The 13729-nt window shown below is 49.0% G+C and overlaps 1 protein-coding gene across 7 annotated transcripts in view; it reads right to left on the bottom strand.

Annotated features, from left to right (window-relative positions):
* The window catches only part of ST3GAL1 (ST3 beta-galactoside alpha-2,3-sialyltransferase 1), a 96879-nt gene that overhangs the window by 67369 nt on the left and 15781 nt on the right, over positions 1–13729 (bottom strand). For 3 of the 7 annotated variants that reach the window (XR_008686778.2, XM_055432650.2, XM_055432648.2), the window contains exon 2: positions 12049–12199. The exons of 1 other annotated variant lie outside the window; for it this stretch is intronic. The gene's annotated coding sequence lies outside the window, so the exon portion shown is untranslated. Of the gene's footprint in view, positions 1–3007; positions 3203–12048; positions 12200–13500; positions 13617–13729 lie in introns of all 7 variants that reach the window. 3 more of the 7 variants (XM_055432652.2, XM_055432653.2, XM_088844848.1) reach the window with 2 other exon arrangements.

The raw sequence follows: 13729 nt of genomic DNA, 5'->3' as shown, positions 1-13729 counted from the left end.
TGCCTAAGGTCACCCGGCTGGGTGCAGGTGAACCTGGGAGGCGGCCTCCCTTCCCCTCTCAGCAGCCTGCGTGAAAAGCCAAGTTCTTAACCATGTACCTGTGCTCCGTCATTGTGTTCCCAGGGCCGCCGGAGTGTCCATGAGGGCAAAACCACTTTCTCGGCAAGACGTTACTCGCGTTTTCATTCTCACTCTCTCAGGAACTGACTTCTGCCTCTGTTTCCCAGAGACAGGTGGCATGGGGTTCCAGCACAGACCGAGGTGACGGCAGACTGAGAACCCAGCTGCTTTCCTCTGAGCCAGACGCGGAGATTAGTAAGACGATACTACTCCTCTCACTACATCTCTGTTTCATTTGGGAGAGGAGCTGTTTTTCATTATACTTATATTAACAGGTGATTGACCTAGTATCGCCAATTTTAAATAAAAAGATAAATATGTAAAGAATGTCTCCTTAAAAGACAGAAGGCACAAATCTATTTGAGACCATCAGTAACATTTAGGACCCTGTAAAGAGGCCTTCAAAACCAACAGTTTAAGAACAGATGCTGTGCTACCAATTGCCCCTTGGGGTTTTTGAAGAGCGCATCTTGGCATTTCCTGCGTGGCTCAGGACTGGCCATGTTGCAGGACACACAGAATCCCGGGCCCCTACTTACAGAACATCAGAAGACCCTGCCCCCAGCTGCTGTGACAGCCAACATGCCTCTTCCTATGTGTAGGAGTGTGTGACAGAGTGTGTATTTGTGTGTGTGCATGGGGGGAGGGACATTGGACCCAATTGAGAGCAGCAGACCCACTCGCCCTCACAAGCTCTTACTGTTGCCGCCTCCGGCCTTTGCATGGGTCCTGCTCCCGGTTCAGCGGGAATTGTCTTCCAGCTCCCGTCTCCTGGTCTGTCTTCCTCCCTTTGTTCCGTGACAAAGTCACAACTGATAACACGTTTTCAGGAACCCTGAAAACATTCTCAGGATCTCTCTCCTGGGAACTTAGCCCAAGGACTCAGTAATGAAATAAAATGCTAAAGCCACTAGATGTTCAGTGCGGTGTTGTTTACAATGATGATGATGATGACGACATACACTGACATACATTATACAGAAATATGCTGCCACGGAGATGACTGAGTCACGTGGTGCTGCCACCTGATGGGTCATTACACAACTATACGGGATGACCCCTGTTCAGGACAACTCCAGAAGCACTCACCGAGTAACCCCTCCTTGACCCGGATACTGGGGGCTCAACGGGGAAGGAGATGCCCTCAAGGAGGTTTCAGCTAAGTGACTGTCTACCTGCTGAGGTTTCAAAGTAATGGGAACCAATTCCAAACATCTAGCCACTCCCCTGTCCCAGAGGCCTTCCCTTCAGTCCTTCTCCTTTTCTGACGGCCAATCTCCCAGCACTGGGGATATTTTCAGTGCCTGTGACAAAGTGTTTATTGGAAGGCCGCTGAGCCAAAAGGCGATATGCCTCTTCCTCGCACGGTGCATGGGACATTTTGGCCAAGTGCATTTCAGACAGGCTGGCTCTGGGTCCTTCCCATGTCCTTCTTCCTCTTTCTCATGATCCAAATATGAAAGGGCTGTGGTGTGCTGTGGTATCCTGGCAGGGTGTGCTTGCTTAATTTAGGCTGAGCATGTAGATCTATAAATAGCAGGTGTTCTGAAGGCAGGCAGGCAGAACTGTGAACAACAGAGATGGTAGGCAGTTCCAACATTAAAGAGCCAGAGCCTCTAGACGTGGGATTTCCCCCATCTCCAGTTCTCCAAAAGTTGGAGGTGGAGCAAGTGTGGCAGGCTGAGTGATGCCCCAGACGGTGTCCAAGGAGAGAGAAATGATCCCCAGGGGGACGCAGGCCTGTGTCCAGCTCAGCAGAGGGGTCAGTGAGCTGGACATCGTGTTGACCAAACCAAAAGCCAGGGCTGGCTCTGCGTGGCTGAGACAAGTAGACAAACCGTGCCCGCTTTCAGCGGCTCATGCTTGGCCCTGGAGATGCAGAGCTGCACCTGGCCCAGCTGGCTTCTCAAGAAGTCCCCACGAAGGATGAATCACACATTCCTGTTCCTCGTTGAGCTCCTGGGCCAACAGGGAACACAGACACACACACAGGCCAGGCACCATAAGCAGTGGAGTCAGCAGGATGAAAGTCAGACACACACACATAACGCGGGCACACACACACCGGATGTTTTGGGGAATGTACAGGACGCAGGGAGGAAAGAGTCCCAGAAGAAGCAGTGCTTGAATTGAGTTTTGAAGGAAAGACGATTGAAGCAGGAAGATAAAAGAAGGGCGTTCTAGGTGGAGGGCAGAGCAGATAAACATCACATATTCCAAGTCCTGGTGACAGCAAAGCTACTTCATTTAGCATGAATGCTATTTAGGGTGATGAGAACAGAGGAAGCATCTGTATCTCTATCTGTAACTGTGGCCACGGTACTGTGTGCCGTGCTCAGTCGCTCAGTCGTGTCCCACTCTTTACAACCCCATAGACTGTAGCCCTGCAGTCTCCTCCGCCCTTGGGATTTTCCAGCAGGAACACCGGAGTGGGTTGCCAGTCTATTCTCCAGGGGACCTTCCCGACCCAGGGACTGGACCTGCATCCCTTGCATCTCCTGCATTTTATCTGTGTAGTTGTAAACGCCTGACAATTAGCTCTTTTGACTGCAATGTAAGTGCCTGACGTGAAGCTTTTAATTGTTTAGGCATCTATGTCGTAAACACACTGCCCCAGACACGCAACTAAAGAGTCACGTGGCCCCACCCATGAAGTTCCTCTTTCCAGAAAGTCTGGGTGATCTAGATAACTGACCTTCTGAGTGCCCTTGCTTTTCCCTACCTACGCTTGCTTTAATTCCCTCTCTATTGTTTCAGATTTGCCAGTGAAGAGCGATCTTGCAAAACGCTAGCCCTTCCCCCCACCAACCCTGGCCCCAATAAAGGCAGAACCCTGGGTCTATGCGTGCCCCCCACCTCCCTATGTGGCCCTGGGCATGCCATTTACCTCCAGAACTCGTGAGCCAAAAACCTTGTTTGTTTTTGTTTTTCCCTAAGTTCCCTGATGGTCATTGCTGAGGTGCATCTTGTAATCATATTAAGAACTACAAGGGCCAGAGAGTAGTGATGAGGCTGAGGATCTTGGCAGAGCACCAGGTCATGGTGGCCTTGTCTGTCCTGTGGTGGAATTTGGACTCGGTCCCTAGAACATAAGGGAAATGGTCAAGGAAAGGCACAACTCGATTCCCTTCAGAAACAAAGGTTACTGGTGAACGCCCAAATGCTTATCAGCCGGGTCTGTTCTGTCTGAACAGAATAGAAATTGTTTTTTGGAGAATAACTCAGTCTGTGGTCTTGGCTTCTAAAAGGACATTATTTTGCTGACAAAGCTATGGTTTTTCCATGAGTCATGTATGGATGTGAGAGTTGGGACTATAAAGAAGGCTGAATGTCGAAGAATTGATGCTTTTGAACTGTGGTGTTGGAGAAGACTCTAGAGTCCCTTGGACTGCAAGGAGATCCAACCAGTCCATCCTAAAGGAAATCGGTCCTAAATATTCACTGGAAGGACTGGTGCTGAAGCTGAAGCTCCAATACTCTGGCCACCTGATGTCAAGAACAGACTAATTGGAAAAGACCCTAATGTTAGGAAAGAGTGAAGGCAGGAGGAGAAGGGGACGGCAGAGGATGAGATGGTTGGATGGCATCACCGACTTGACAGACATGAGTTTGAGCAGACTCCGGAAGACAGTGAAGGACAAGGAAGCCTGGCGAGTTGCAGTCCTTGGGGTCGCAAGGAGTCGGACACAACTGAGCGACTGAACAGCAGCAACAACGAACGTCCGCGCTTTGGGTGGATGACCTCCTGTGACACTAGTGTTGTTAAGGCCACTGGGCCTGACAGCAGCAACTACCCCTGGGGGTCTGTGCTGTAACCAGACACTTCCCCGGCTGCCCTCAGAGCTCACCTACATCCCACCAGCACAGCCATAATGTAATAACACTTACAACAGGGCTGTAACTCATCCAGCATTGCCTACGGGCCAGGCACCGCGCCCAGCTTTTTGCATCATCGTCTCATTTAATTCTCACAACCCCCTGTAGGTGGGTACTGTGACCATCCCATTTCTTACAGATCCGGGATCTGAACAACAGAAAAGCAGGATGCCTGCCCAAAAGCTGGAAAGGTCAGACGTGGGTGCTGCCAGGCAGGTGCCACTCCAGGCCTTGAACCTGCCACAGCCTGCCTGTCCCCGTGGGGGTCCATCTCCCCTGGTGGGTGGGACTGGCTCCATTAATGGAGAGAACAAAGCTCATCAGGTTAAGGATGCACAGCTGGCAATCAGAGAGCCATCCTGAAGCTTTTTCTTTGGAATCCAGAGCCCCTGCTTCCTCCCTTCCAGCCTGGCTGTCCACGGGGGCTGGATGTTTGAACATTCAGGGAGAAGGGCACTCCCTGCAGCTGTCAGGAGCTTGACCTTTTCTAGAAGATGGTAATGATGTGAGGTGTGGCTGCTGACGACTGTGAAGAGCCTCCACTCTGAAGGCCAGGAGGTCTGTGGATCCTTGGTCCATTTTAGAAATGAGGCAATAGGTGCGGTGGGGGGGGGGCTGGATCTGAGGGCTGGGGATCAATCAGAGTCCCAGGAAAATACGTCCAGGGTCACGTGGAGGGAGAAAGCCCAGGCAGACCTTGCAGCCAGAAGCCAGACGATATTTCTGCTTTGCAAATAGGGTCACCTGTACCATTTTTCCAGATTCCACGTATACGAGTTAATATACGATAGAGAGAACAAACGCATGGACACCAAGGGGAGAAAGTGGGTCGGGATGAATTGAAAGATGTGGATTGACGTGTATACACTGTGTGCATACATGTTCAGTTGCCTCAGTTGTGACCGACTCTGCGACCCCACGGACTGGGGCCCACCAGGCTCCTCTGTCCAGGGGATTCTCTAGACAAGAATACTAGAGTTGGTTGCCATTTCCTCCCCCAGGGGAGCTTCCTGACCCAGGGATTGAACCTGGTCTCCTGCATTGCAGATGGATTCTTTACCACTGAGCCACCAGGGAAGCCCCATAAATACACTATTACGCATAAAACCGGCTTCCCAGGTGGCGTTAGTGGTAAAGAACCCACCTGCCAATACAGGAGATTAAGAGACATGGGTTTATCTGTGAATAAAATAGTTAACTGAGAACCTGTTGTATATAGCACAGGAAACTCTATTCAGTATTTTGTGGTGACCTGAATGGGAAGGAAATCCAAAGAAGAGGGGGCTATGTGTACATGTGTAGCTGAGTCACGCTGCTGTACAGCAGAGACTAACCCAGCACTGTAAAGCAACTACACTCCAGTAAAAGTTAATTTAAAAAGAAGCTGGACATACATTAGCAGCAGGAGAGCAGAGTCCATGCTTGAGTTTGTCATCCTCACATTCCCAGTACCAGGCACGTAACAGACTAAGTTAAAACCTGTTGGATGGATGTGTGAACCAGGGAGTCACTATGACCGTCCAGGAGAGGGCACGGAGGCTGGGAGGGCGTTCAGGCCCCGAAACACTGCTGCCACTGCCGTTTCTCCTGTGCTCCAGTGCTGCACCGAGTCAGAGCGTCTCAGCGCGCTGGGAAGAATCCTCTGCGTGACCCAGACAGGTGGGATGAGGCGGAAGGCATGGGGGGGGGGGTCCGGAGGGAGGGGACATGTGTGTGCCTATGACTGGTTCATGTTGGGGCGTGACAGAAACCAACACGACATTGTAAAGCAATTATCTTCCAATTAAAAATAAGTAATTTTTTTAAAAAAGAGTTCTGTAAGGATCAAGTATGTAATACCCCATCCTGTGGATGTCCTTTAGCCACTCACCAATGTTGGACACTAGGGATGCTTCCACAACGTTTCTATAGAAGAGTTAGTTAGGCAGCGAGGATCCAGGAGAAGCAATGGAGCGAGCCCTGCCTCCAGAGCCTTGGAGGCAGACTAGGGACCTTGAGAGCCCAGCTCCTCCACTGGTTAGCTGTGCATCTGTGAGCAAGTGACTTAGCCACCCTGTGCCCTGGTTCCCTCATCAGTAGAACAGGGAGAATGTTGGCAGCTGGCTTTCAGGGTGGCTCTGGGGGTAAAGCTGTCAATATTCGGGGCTGTCAGGAGAGCCTGGCCAGCCCTTTGTGAGCGCTCACACTAACCCCACTGGCGCTTACACCCCTAAGTCCAGGCGACTCCACGGAACATCGTCCTGGAAGTGGGATCACACGGTCAGCCTGCAGAACTCTAAGGAGAGCACCTGTGGAAATCCTGGCAGTATTAAGAAAAAAAAAGTCTTTAGCCCAAGAACAAAGGCTCAAGGGACCCAGAAGACGAGGCTGCCCTACTGTACAGCAAGTTCCCTACATACGAACAAGTTCCATTTTAAGAGCACATTTGTAAAGTAACTAGCCTCCAATTAAAATCAATTAATTAATTAATTTTTTAAAAATAAAAATAAAAACACACATTTCAAGATTAAAATAAAGGGGGAAAAAAGAGCACATTTCTAAGTTGAAAGTCCAACCAAGTTAGTTTGCTGCTGCTGCTGCTGCTGCTAAGTTGCTTCATTCGTGTCCGACTCTGTGTGACCCCATAGATGGCAGCCCACCAGGCTCCCCCATCCCTGGGATTCTCCAGGCAAGAACACTGGAGTGGGTTGCCATTTCCTTCTCCAATGCATGAAAACGAAAAGTGAAAGTGAAGTCGCTCAGTTGTGTCCGACTCTGTGCGACCCCATGGACTGCAGCCCACCAGACTCCTCCGTCCATGGGACTCTCCAGGCAAGAGTACTGGAGTGGGGTGCCATTGCCTTCTCCATAAGTTAGCTTAGGCACCCAGATAACACAATCTGCTATCTAGCACTGCACTGTAACAGGCTTATAAAACTTTTCACACAAATAGGACATAAAAACAAACACACAAAATAAAGAAATTTTTTTGTTTTTAATCTTACAATACAACGCCTTGAAAGCTACAGTACAGCTGCATCGCCACAGCATCTACGCTTGCTCCTGGGCATCCTGAGCTTGAGATAGAAGGTGCGGCCCCGCTGTTGTCCACACAGCGCTGCACAGTAAGGGACAAGAAAGACAACCACCCGTAAAAGACGCACCTAGGTGACAGTGATGATGCAGCCAGACGCACAGACTCATTTTCAGGATGTACTAACTCGCATTCACACACTTGCATCTTCGAAAGTTCCCAGCTTGAAGGTTCATATGTGGGGGCCTTGCTGCATGAACACCAGCATTCCCGCTGCAAGCCTTTCTGCCAAGTGTCCATCCAGCCTCCTGCAGGAAACAAACCCTCGTGCCCTTTCACCTCCCCCACTGGAGGCCTGAGGACCAGGGACCCTCAGAGGATCCCCACCGATCTAGGGCTTGTCTTTTAAATTCCTAACCTTAGATTCTTTTCTTAGGAGAACTCCTAAATTCTATTAGCTTCCAGCCTCACAGAACCCATAACTGCGTGTCTACATATCACTAATTTGTTCATCTGTTTCTCCCATTAAATTATTTTTTTTAAGTTTATATTTTATATTGGAGCATAGCTGACTAACGGGGCTTCCCTGGTGGCTCAGTGGTAAAGAATCCACCTGCCAGTGTAGGAGACATGGATTCAATCCCTGGGTCAGGAAGATGCCCTGAAGAAGGAAATGTTAACCCACTCCAGTTATTCTTGCTTGGGAAATCTCAGGGACAGAGGAGCGTGGCAGGCTACAATCCATGGGGTCACAAAAGAGTCAGATACGACTAAACAACAACAACAATAGCTGATTAACAATGCTGTGATAATTTCATGTGGACAGCCGAGGGGCTCAGCCTTACATGTGCAGGCATCCATTCTGCCCCAGGCTCCCCTCCCATCCAGGCTGCCACCTAACATTGAGCAGAGTTCCCTGGGCCCTACAGTGGGGCCCCTCCAAAGTATTAATATGTTGGAGATACAGCCCTTGTCTTAGCCTGTTATCCCTCCAGTGCTCGGCCCAGTGCCAGGCACCCAGGTGTGCTCGTTGAATGAATGAGGGAATGAGAAGGAAAAACATCCTGTGAAGGGAAGTTTGTTCATTTCACTCCTTCCACTTGGGTTCCCTCCTCAGACTCACCCAGGACAAGGTAATCTTTTTCCACCTGAAGCATCTCAGACACTCAAAGAGGGCTCCTGCCTTCCTGGGACACAGCCCTGGCTTCTGCAACGAGTGCCCTTTTCTTAAAGGTTATCAGCAACAGAAATTCCACCAGCCTTTCGCTGCTGTCCTTTTCCACCCCCCTAACAACTGCCAGGCTATGCTCTTATCTTGCCCTGCAGTTTGCCTATGGGCCAGCTGATACCATTTATTTTGGGAGAGGAAATGCTTGAGTTCTGAGGGAGAGAATGCACACATGTGACTCTTCAGGCCTGAAAGGACTCATGGCAGGAAATGGACTTGGCTCTGGGGGTGGTGGGAGGCCACAGCCCCTGGGGGTGAGCAACTGAGTCCCCTCACCTGTCCTTAGATCAGCAGCCCCTGCTCACCAACCCCCTTCACTGTTTTATCTGCAGTGGGACTCAGTTCCTTAAACATCTCAGAGTCACCTTCCTGGGCCACCATGTCTACACTGTGATCCTCCCAGGGTCCCCTCTGCCTGCCCCCAGCCCTGCCACTCACAGATCCATTTCTTCCTGCTCAAGGCCAATCTCCTGCCTTCCCTACCATTTGCCAGCACGTGAACCCTAAGACTCTTGAGAGTCCCTTGTACTGCAAGGAGATCCAACCAGTCCATTCTAAAGGAGATCAATCTTGGGTGTTCATTGGAAGGACTGATGCTAAAGCTGCAACTGCAATACTTTGGCCACCTCATGCGACGAGTTGACTCACTGGAAAAGACTCTGATGCTGGGAAAGGTTGGGGGCGGGAGGCGAAGGGGACGACCGAGAATGAGATGGCTGGATGGCATCACCGACTCTGTGGACATGAGTTTGAGTGTACTCCGGGAGTTGGTGATGGACAGGGAGGCCTGGTGTGCTGTGATTCATGGGGTCGCGAAGAGTCGGACACGACTGAGCGACTGAACTGAACTGAACTGAACTCTCTGGGTCTCTGTCTGACTAGAACAGGGCCCGGTGCATCAAGAGATCTGACAGCTCTCTGACTCAGTTCTGATTTGCTTGAAGCACAAATAAAACTAGGATCCACTGCACATTCTGCATATATTCTGCTGAGAGCCGGGAACACAAATGTATTTATGTTAAGGCCTCTGTGCTTAAGTAGCTACCCCTCCTCCCCGGAAAACCCCAGTACGAGAGGAAATGCCTTCTCCCCAGAGAGGTCCAGTTCTGTAATCACACCTTCAACCAGATCAAGGTCTCTGCAGGCCTAGGACAGCAGCCACACGCCACCCCCCAGGAAGCAGACAGGCACACCACAATCACACACGGACACGCGGTTCCACCACGCGCATTGCCACACATCCTGTTACATGTGACATGGCTGTTTCAGAGATGTAGTCATAAGCACAGCTCCTGGGGTGTGAAGCGAAGGAGACAGTGTCCGCCGGCATGGCTTGGCTTTCCTGCTGCTGCGAGGGCCTGAGACCCCCCGACCCGCGGGGACAAACGCTCGCCTCACCTCCTGCTCCTTTTCTTTCTTCCGAGACTGTTCTGTCTCCCAGGGCCAGCTGATGAAATGTCAGCCTGCAGACAGGCACTCTCTGCAAGCATGCCCCATTCACTGGCCGCATCACTTTGCACAAGTTAAGGGATTTTTCAGAATCTTGCTTCCTCCTCTGAACTTGGGCCACTGGGATTTCATGAGCAGTAATGACCAGAAAGGGGTCTGGACAGGATCTGATCCACAGTTTAGTAAATGTGGTGGGCGGTGGTGCTGACAGCAGGGACGGGGTGACTCCAGCATTTAGATGTGCATCAAGAACATTCTAGCATCATCAGTGTGCAGGTAAGGTGGTTGTAACATAGAGACAGGTTGAGTTAGAAATGGGCTTCTCAGGTGGCACAGCAGTAAAGAATCCACCTGCCAAAGCAGGACACATGGGTTAGATCCCTGGGTTGGGAAGATCCCCCGGAGGAGGAAATGGCAACCCACTCCAGTATTCTTACCTGGAAAATCCCATGGACAGAGGAGTCTGGCAGATTGCAGTCCATGGGGTCACAGAGTCGGACGCGACAGAGTGACTGAGCACACAGCCACACGTGTGAGTTAGAGATAATCTAGACGGTGTGTACATGTACATATAGAAACACACATATATGATGTGGGTGGATGTATATGTGAAGACGTATGCATGTGTCTAAAAAGATGGATGTGTGTATAGCCACACATACACACCCCCATCACACACATTTCACATTGCCCAGCTCCGTCTGCCCAGAGGGCCCGGGAGCAATGCTACCCCAGTCATAAAGGACACGCCTTGTCACCAGATGGCACTTCTAAATAACATCCTGCACTGAAAGGTGCCAGGATTCCTTGCAAAATGCTAGCTCTGAGGCTGGGCAGAGGGAGCACAAAATGAGGCTAGAATATTGTGTTGCACCAACAAGCAAGAAAGTGCTCAAAGCCAACAGGGAGATGTTAAAAAGATGCAGCAGTCATACCTCACTGGATACATCTGGGACAACTTTAAAATACAAAGAGAACTAATGATAACAAAGGATTAAAATTTATTAAGTACAGTTAAAATCTGCCAGTTCACAGCCCGCATAAAGAAGGAAAGGAAGGAGGAATGTTCTTTTCTACGGTGGAAAACCGACTAACAAATGAAAAAGAAACAATGAAATGAGAAAAATCGTATTTGGTAACCACGCTGATAATAAACGGATGCAGGCAAGAACCATCAATAGATGCTGAAGCTCGTGTGGCAGATTAAGGAGTAAAAGGATATTTACAGAGTCTTAGAGACGCTCCCCATAAGACACTTGATAATTACAAAAATGAAATGGTAACTTCACATGGAGACACCTGGCAGAGGCCACCTCAACCAGGTGACAAAGCAACATCACCAGCTCTGAGACAGACCAACATCATCCTCCTAACAGGAGGCACTGAGGACTCAGCATCAGTTCCGTGAGATTCCTGGCAAGAGCACACGGTCTCAATCGAATCACAAGGACACATCAGACAAACACAAACTGAGGGATATTCTGGAAAATAATTGGCTTGAATGTGTCAAAAAAAAGGTCAGTGTTATGAAATACAAATCAATGTTAGCAGCAAATCAATGCTAAGCTTCTGACTCAGCTGTACTGGGTTTACAATAATGCTGTGATTTCAGAAATATATAAAATGCTAACACTTGAGAAATCTGGGTAAAGGGTAACCATGATTTTCTGACTATTCTTGCAGCTTACCTGTAAATTTGCAATTATATAAAAATGAACTAACTGAAAAAAAACAGTTTTTAATAGAAAAGAATGCTCTGGGTTTAACTTTATTTAATTTTCATTCATTAAAATTTAAATAGCCACAGATGGAGTGGATATATGTGGACAGCTCAGCTCTAGACCAGGGACCGACACTTTTTTTTTTTTTGTCTTAAGGACCGGTCTGTAAATATTTCAACCTTTGGGGTCACACTTTCTCTGTCGCAATGGTTGCTGTGGTGTGACATACCACAGATGGCCCCGATGGATGAGCATGGCTGAGTGCCAATAAAACTTTATTTGTAAAACATGGCAGGAAGGACTTGTCCTGTGGGTCACAGGGTTTGCTGGCTGAGCGCTCACCCCAGGACACACCAGACTGTCATTGCAGCGCTTCTTTGGGATGACAGGCACTTGTCATAGAAGGATTTCCCAGTTTTCATGAGAGCACAAAGACCTCTAAAAACAGAGACGTTGCTTGTTACTCTAAGAGGCGCACGTTTCCCGTTGAGGGAGAAAACCTTCCCTCTTTATGGAATACCCCAGTTGCAAAGTGATCAAGAAACAGCGGAAATCGCCCCCACCTCCATCTTCTCCCTACAACCTGCTGTAATCCACAGAAGAAACAGCAGAGTTTCTCACTGGTGCTAGTCAGTCATTACCTCAGTGGGCTGAGGGAGTGTCCATCTCTGCTCATCAGACGACGTCCTGGACACAAAGCTCAGAGTGTCTGCTCACCACAGCCCCTGGAGATGCTAATCACTTCTACTGGGATTTCCACATCAGAAAGGTTGAATTTGAAAACAGTACCAGCTGGAAGTGAAGAGGATAAAAGTTTGTCAGCTTTGACATTTCACTCCCCGCCTTTTGAAGATGACTCAACATAATTAAAAGGCATTCACCGACTTTCCCATTCACCCAGTCAATGATTTATACATCAAATATTTTGTAAATAACCCCCTGTTCTGTTCCATGCTCAGAGTCAAGTGCCAGAGACAGAAAGGTGAATAAAGTATAGTTCATACCCCCCCCACCCACCCAGGAGCTCAGCCTGGTGGAGGAAACAAATAAACAATCCAGGGCAGCATGATATGAAGGTGTGGATGATATCTGTGGAAGAAATAGCCGACTCAGTCTGAAAGACAAATTTGAAGAGGAGACAGTATTTTTAGCTGCTCCTTGATCAGGGTACAAGCAAGATGCTGTTTGGCAAAACAAAAGCCTTGGGGGAAAATGTCTTTCAGCACAAAGATAAAGAAATAGGTAAGATGTGAAGGTGAAAATTGTGAGATCAAAGTTAAGATAAACCAGGCTGAGGCTGGACAGGAAAGGGCTTTCAAAGACCTCGTCTGAGAACGGGAACAGAGACCCTCAGTTGAGTTCTTTCTGTGTGCCAAGCACTGCAACATGCGGACCATGGGTTTTCTTAGCTGATACTCTCTTGAAATCCAAGGTGCCCAGACTGATCATCCCCACAACACGGATTGGCAGCTGAAGCTTGGAGCGCTGACATGGGTGAAGCTGCCAGCATGACAAAAGCAGCAAGGGGCAGAGAGGACACTGACAGGACACACCCATCCTGTCTGCTTTCAAAGCCTTCATCTCAGCCCCTGGGAGAGAGGATTTCGGTGAAGGTCCCTATTACTCACATCACCTTGCAGCATACCCTCTGTGGGGGGACTCCCACCACAAAGTGGAAATCGTTTCCCCACCCTTGGAATCTGAATTTGGCCATGTGGCTTGCTTTTTAACAAAAAGCCGATGATAATAAACTTGGCACAAAGAAAGGCTTAAGAATGCTTAGGCAGAGGACTTCCTCTCGCTTGCTGCTGGGAATCATTCTGCAGTCACAAGAGCACACCTGAGCTAGACCCTGGAGGATGAAAACCAACCAACACGGGGAGAAGCTCCAGCCCTCCCAGATGAGCCCCCAGGTTTGCAAATGAGACTATTACAGGCAGTTGAACACCAGCCAAGTCACCCAGTCCAAAAGAAACACCTAGTCTACTTACCCACAGCATCAGGAAAAATAATAAATGTTTATTGTTGAAGGTGCTAAGGTTCGAGACTATTTGTTACGCAGAGAAAGCTAGCTGATACAACCACCAAGTTACCTTCACATTGCTGGCAGTGAGACCACATGATTTTTATGTCAGAAAGAAAAGTCAGCCTGTGCTGTCCAAATCAGCTTGATTGTCAAGAGATGATGAGGGCCAGGGATAAGCCTGGACTGTGGGCAAGACAAGGAGGAGAAGATTCAAGAACTATTTTACACATAAAATCAACAGGATTTAGTGACCAACTGACTCAGATTTGTCTACAGGCATCTGGTGTTGATGATAA

The sequence above is a fragment of the Moschus berezovskii genome, chromosome 16 (assembly GCF_049115385.1).
Source record: "Moschus berezovskii isolate FMDL1 chromosome 16, NW_MosBer_1.0, whole genome shotgun sequence".
NCBI classification, from domain to species: Eukaryota; Metazoa; Chordata; class Mammalia; order Artiodactyla; family Moschidae; genus Moschus; species Moschus berezovskii.
Note: the sequence above shows the minus strand (reverse complement) of the source record. Positions and strands in the feature narration are given on the sequence as shown.